Consider the following 6,661-nt stretch of genomic DNA (forward strand, 5'->3'; position numbering starts at 1 on the left):
TTATGGGAGAATAATAAGGGATGCAGAAATCGTACTGCTCAAGCAAGAGTAACGCAATGGTTAATTTTGCTATGGAAATGTTGTGATCATGATCACTATGGCACCACCATCCCTCTGGTCTCAATGAGCTGGTGAAATGTTGTCATGACCCATTCACTTTCAACACACAATTGGAACTGGCAGACAATATATCACTTTGTTCTCGGCCATGACTGTTTGCCTATACATGTTTTTCCTTGCAGGTCATTATATCGGTATCTATGTCAGTTGGAGATTTTGAGTACAGTATGTGGTCATTAACATTTAGTCGTTTCTTAGGATCCCCATTAGCTGTTGCCAAGGCAGCAGTGTGTGCGCGTGCGTGCATGTCCAACCTCTCCCAGCCTCCAGGCACAGACAGACGGCTGACTAACATCAGCCCCCCCCCCCCCCCCCCCCCCCCCACACACACACACACACACACTCATTAGGGCTCTGTGACCCTCCTGTGGGGAGGTTGCCCTTTTGGGGAAGTGACGGGGCGGAGAGGGCCAGGGGCAACTGGCTGTGGTGAAAGCAGGCATCTGCTGACCCTATTAAAGCCAGCGGGGGTGTGGTGGAATCTGTGACAGAATTCCCCAGAGTCCATGCTTCATTTGAAGAGGACTGAAACATTGGTGCCACTTTGGAAAAACAATGGGTCACTTGTGACTCACGTGAGCACTAACATAACTAGACAGAGTTACCAGAACTACATCAACATAGAGAGCGTTGACCACCACAGCACATGACTAGTGTCCACTCCACATACCATAATCATGTCATTACATCGATCAGGTAACTGGTTGTGTGAAGTAGCGGAAGAAACCTGCACAGTAGTATGTCATCCCCTTTGTGCTGGCAGCTCTTGTTTTAATTGCAGGCTAAGGTTTCTCTTTTTCTTGTTGCCTTTGAAGAGCCTTGTTGATTTTTTTATACCACCCCTCATCTCTGCTCTGCTCGGTTTAAGAGCAAATCCCTTATGGCAAAGTTACCAGGAATGTAAAAGCATAAAATTGTCAGCAATTTTTTTTAAATAATTTTTCGCAAGACTGATGTGCAATCGAGACGTTTTGACATTGAAGTTTTGAAAAATTGGGCTCCTCTGCTTTTTAAAAAGAGTGAGGAAGTATTGAGGTTGTATTTTATTCCTGCGGTCTGTCTCGTAGATGGGTCAGCTCAAGGGCTAGCTCATCGCCAACTCTGTTAAAAAATATGTATATTTTCTACTGAATGAGTCAAGTGCACCCCAACTCTAAAGCAGCTATGCTCCTGTTGTTATGGTTAAATGGACTGAACCTGTCAAAAATCCCCACCAAAACTTTGGCAATAATGATTTCTCAGGTTGTGTAGTTGTCTTCTTTGGAATTAATGCTATCTACTGTGGCATTTGGGTGAATATGCTAGTAAATATTGATATTGAAGTGGTTTCTCTTGATGTCTCTCGGTTATGAAGCTTCAATCAGAAATATGTACAATTAATTTCATCTATTGTAAATCTAGCGACGCAAACATTGATGCCAAATCTTTAATCATGCTACCACCCACGTTAAGAACCTGGCATAGAACTCAATGCAATTACACTTGGCTTTCTAAAGAACCCAAATATCCAAGCAGAAATTTGATAAGCTGGCTATTATTAAATGAATGCTAATCTAACTTGCATACTTTGAACTGCCTTTTGAATAGAAAATACACTCATTGTCCTTGGGATACCTGCCAATTTAATCCTGCTGTGTGTCGCCGAGGTTTTGAGAGGATGAAGATCTTCCTATTTAATCACGTCATCACAGTGTGATTGACGGCCTGTTAAAGCTCAGTCAACCGCTCATACTTAAAGATTCAGCATTAAAGTGAATAAATCAAGGTGAACAACGGGATTCACAAAATGGGGGGAAAACACATTCATCCCTATTAGGAGTTCTGTGATTATATCCCGTTGGTCTGTGCCCCACTGGGGACCATACACCATCATTTTATAGTATCTTTACTTATACTCCAAGTATGACAATTGAGTACTTTTTTTCCACCACTGCTGTTTAGACCACTCCACTCATGTAATTACTATGGGACAGGTAGGAGAGTTCATATTTCATCCGCTGCATTCACGATAATATCTAATAATCTGAAAGCGTTGCAAAATTGCTATCTCTTCTTGCTCATGCATTATGAATGAGTCACTGTTTTGCATAGATTAGCAATCACAGAAACCTTTCATATCAAAATGTGCCAGGAGGGTTCTATCTCTTTTTTTGAAGACGTGAGGTGACACATCCCTGCGCTTTTTAAGATATGACAGATCAGGTGATACTGTCTCTCCCCATTTCTCTTCTATTCTCCCTCTTGCGCTCTGATTTATTTCTCCATGCATATCATCATCATAGGGGGAATATATGTAATTTTCAACCTGCTTTTAAAGTGATTGCTCACTTGCTGAATATTTTTGCATCTGCAGTGTTGTCTGGGGCAGCGTGGCTAAGCTCAGCAGGGATGTTCTATTATCAAATTAAACATTTGCCACAACCTAGGAAGAGGAAGATGGCACCGTGACCATCCTTTAAAACCTCTTCAGCTGACAGGCAAAAATGTGAATTTCCACCTAAAATGTTATACCCAAACTAAAAAGTGTATAACTTAGGAATTATTTCCTGCACATGCATATGGATAGTATCGTTTGAAAGGAAACACATTGTAGTTTGTATAGAAATGTCATATCATAGATAGGAATTACGCAAGATAAGGTTTATTTTCCACATCACATGAAGAAGTAGTGCTGAGCATTGTTTTGGAGTTGTGGCCCAAAATGTACTCAAAGTATGACATACAGTTAGTTATACAATTGCAAACATTTCTTCACAGAAAAACTGAAATGGTTTAACCGTTTTCAAAACTGAGGCCTAAAACATCCAACATATCAGAGGTGCAGGGCAATGTTTTCAACAATACACTATAAGTCAGTGTCCTGGGGACATATCGAAGTGTATTTGATTTGGGCCAAGCTTAGGTGCACTCACACAAAACAATCAATAATGCTGGCAGCAATCAAGCTGGAGATGTTGGCCAAGGGGATGGGGGGTGCTAGGGGTGGCAGTAGGGAGGGACAGTTGACTGGGCCCCCAGCCTGGTTATTGGCTCCCATTCATCATCAGTGTCCTGACTTGGGGAGAAATTATCATATTGGAAGCGACATTACAGTGAAAACCGGTGCAAAATAGAAAGCCTGAAATATGTATTTGATTTGAAACACACAGAGGTGCACTTAAAAAATATATATAAATATGTACAAAGGCACGGAAGCATTGGGCAGTATTGCCCAGTGGTACACTTACACATTTTTCAAACTAAGGTCAAAACAGCCTACTGTGACAATATAAAGATTGCTAGTTATCTAAACCAAAACAAAAGTAATCCTTTGAGCCTGGACCTAATTTTTGTGCACTAATTTTGACCAGGGCACATAGTATCATGGACAAAAGTAGTGCACTGTATAGGGGGAATAGAATGCAATTCGGGACTTGTTCTAAAAAAAAAATACAAATCCAAAAACAAGCAGACACAAGATCTACATGCAGAACAAATCCAAATCAAATGTACTTACAAGAATCCAAAAGAGGATGCAGGGAGCCCTTTAAAAAAAATGTAATCGCTGCAAAAATGCAGCTGTCCAAGTTGCCGCTATTATCCTCCATATGTTACGTGTCCGCTGCCCTATCCTCCAGAATCATAAATCAAATCAAAGTTTATTGGTCATGTGCACAGATTTGCAGATGTTATTGCAGGTGCAAAAAAAAACTACACAATATACACTACCGTTCAACAGTTTGGGGTCACTTAGAAATGTCCTTGTTTTTGAAAGAAAAGCACTTTTTTTTTTTTGTCCATCAAATTGATCAAAAATACAGTGTAGACTGTCATTTACAACATTAACAATTGTAGCTGGAAACAGCTGATTTTAATGGAAAATCTCCTTAGGCGTACAGAGGCCCATTATCAGCAACCATCACTCCAGGCCTTCTAGGCAAGAGTTGCAAAGAAAAAGACAAATCTCTGTCCAGTGTCTGTGTTCTTTTGTCCATCTTAATCTTTTCTTTTTATTGGCCAGTCTGAGATATGGCTTTTTCTTTAACTCTTTTTCTTTACAGCATCCCAGAGTCGCCTCTTCACTGTTGACGTTGAGACTGGTGTTTTGCAGGTACTATTTAATGAAGCTGCCAGGTGAGTCGTTTGTTTCTAAAACTAGACACACTAATGTACTTGTCCTCTTGCTCAGTTGTGCAACGGGGCCTCCCACTCTTTCTATTCTGGTTAGAGCCAGTTTGCGCTGTTCCGTGAAGGGAGTAGGACACAGCGTTGTATGAGATCTTCAGTTTCTTGGCAATTTCTTGCATGGAATAGCCTTCATTTCTCAGAACAAGAATAGACTGACGAATTTCAGAAGGAAGTTCTTTGTTTCTGGCCATTTTGAGCCTGTAATCGAACCCACAAATGCTGATGCTCCAGATACACAACTAGTCTAAAGAAGGCCAGTTTTTTTGCTTCTTTAATCAGAGCAACAGTTTTCAGCTGTGCTAACATAATTGCAAAAGTTTTTTCTAATGATCAATTAGCCTTTTTAAAATGACACTTGGATTAGCTAACACAACGTGCCATTGGAACACAGGAGTGACGGTTGCTGATAATGGGCCTCTGTACGCCTGTCGATATTCCATTAAAAACCAGCCATTTCCAGCTACAATAGTCATTTAAACATTAACAATGTCTACACTATTTCTGATCAATTTTATGTTATTTTAAATGGACAAAAAAATGTGCTTTTCTTTCAAAAACAAAAGATTTTTCTAATTTACCCCAAACTTTTGAACGGTAGTGTGTGTATGTACAGTTGAAGTCGGAAGTTTACATACACCTTAGCCAAATAGATTTAAACTCAGTTTTTCACAATTCCTGACATTTTAAAAATTACCTGTCTTAGGTCAGTTAGGATCACCACTTTATTTTAAGAATGTGAAATGTCAGAATAATAGTAGAGGATGAATTATTTCAGCTTTTATTTATTTCATCACATTCCCAATGGGTCAGAAGTTTACATACACTCCAATTAGTAATTGGTAGCATTGCTCTTAAATTGTTTAACTTGGGTCAAATGTTTCGGGTAGCCTTCCACAAGCTTCCCACAATAAATTGGGTGAATTTTGGCCGATTCCTCCTGACAGAGCTGGTGTAACTGAGTCAGGCTTGTAGGCCTCTTTGCTTTCACACGCTTGTTCAGTTCTGCCCACACATTTTCTATAGGATTGAGGTCAGGGCTATGTGATGGCCAATCCAATACCTTGACTTTGTTGTCCTTAAGCCATTTTGCCACAACTTTGGATGTTTGCTTGGGGGTCATTGTCCATTTGGAAGACCCATTTGCGACCAACCTTTAACTTCCTGACTGATGTCTTGAGATTTTGCTTCAATATATCCACAAAATTTTCCTGCCTCATGATGCCATCCTTCTATTTTGTGAAGTGCACCAGTCCCTCCTGCAGCAAAGCACCCCCACAACATGATGCTGCCACCTCCGTGCTTCACGGTTGGGATGGTGTTCTTCGGCTTGCAAGCCTCCCCCTTTATTCTCCAAACATAATGGCATCATTATGGCCTAACAGTTCTATTTTTGTTTCATCAGACCAGAGGACATTTGTCCAAAAAGTACGATCTTTGTCCCCATGTGCAGTTGCAAACCGTAGTCTGGCTTTTTTATGGCGGTTTTGGAGCAGTGGCTTCTTCCTTGCTGAGCAGCCTTTCAGGTTATGTCAATATAGGACTTGTTTTACTGTGAATATAGATACTTTTGTACCTGTTTCCTCCAGCATCTTCACAAGGTCCTTTGCTGTTGTTCTGGGATTGATTTGCACTTTTCGCACCAAAGTACGTTAATCTCCTGGAGACAAAACACGTCTCCTTCCTGAGCGGTGTGACGGCTGTTTGATCCCATGGTGTTTATACTTGCGTAATATTGTTTGTACAGATGAACATGGTACGTTTCAGGCATTTGGAAATTGCTCCCAAGGATGAATCAGACTTGTGGGGTGGGTCTACAATTGCTTTTCTGTGGTCTTGGCTGATTTCTTTTGATTTTCCCATGATGTCAAGCAAAGAGGCACTGAGTTTGAAGGTAGGCCTTGAAATATATCCACAGGTACACCTCCAACTGACTCAAATTATATCAATTAACGTATCAGAAGCTTCTAAAGCCATGACATCATTTTCTGGAATTTTCTAAGCTGTTTAAAGTCAGTCAACTTAGTGTATGTAAACTTCTGACCCACTGGAATTGTGATACAGTGATTTTATATGTGAAATAATCTGTCTGTAAACAATTGTTGGAAAAATTACTTGAGTCATGCATCCAAGTAGCTGTCCTAACCGACTTGTCAAAACTATAGTTTGTTAACAAGAAATTTGTGGAGTGGTTGAAAAACAAGTTTTAATGACTCCAACCTAAGTGTATGTAAACTTCCGACTTCAACTGTATATACACTGCTCAAAAAAATAAAGGGAACACTTCAACAACACAATGTAACTCCAAGTTAATTACACTTCTGTGAAATCAAACTGTCCACTTAGGAAGCAACACTGATTGACAATAAATTTCACA

This window comes from Oncorhynchus mykiss, chromosome 6, assembly GCF_057628025.1.
Source record: "Oncorhynchus mykiss isolate SJ-2025 chromosome 6, ASM5762802v1, whole genome shotgun sequence".
In the NCBI taxonomy this organism is placed as follows: domain Eukaryota; kingdom Metazoa; phylum Chordata; class Actinopteri; order Salmoniformes; family Salmonidae; genus Oncorhynchus; species Oncorhynchus mykiss.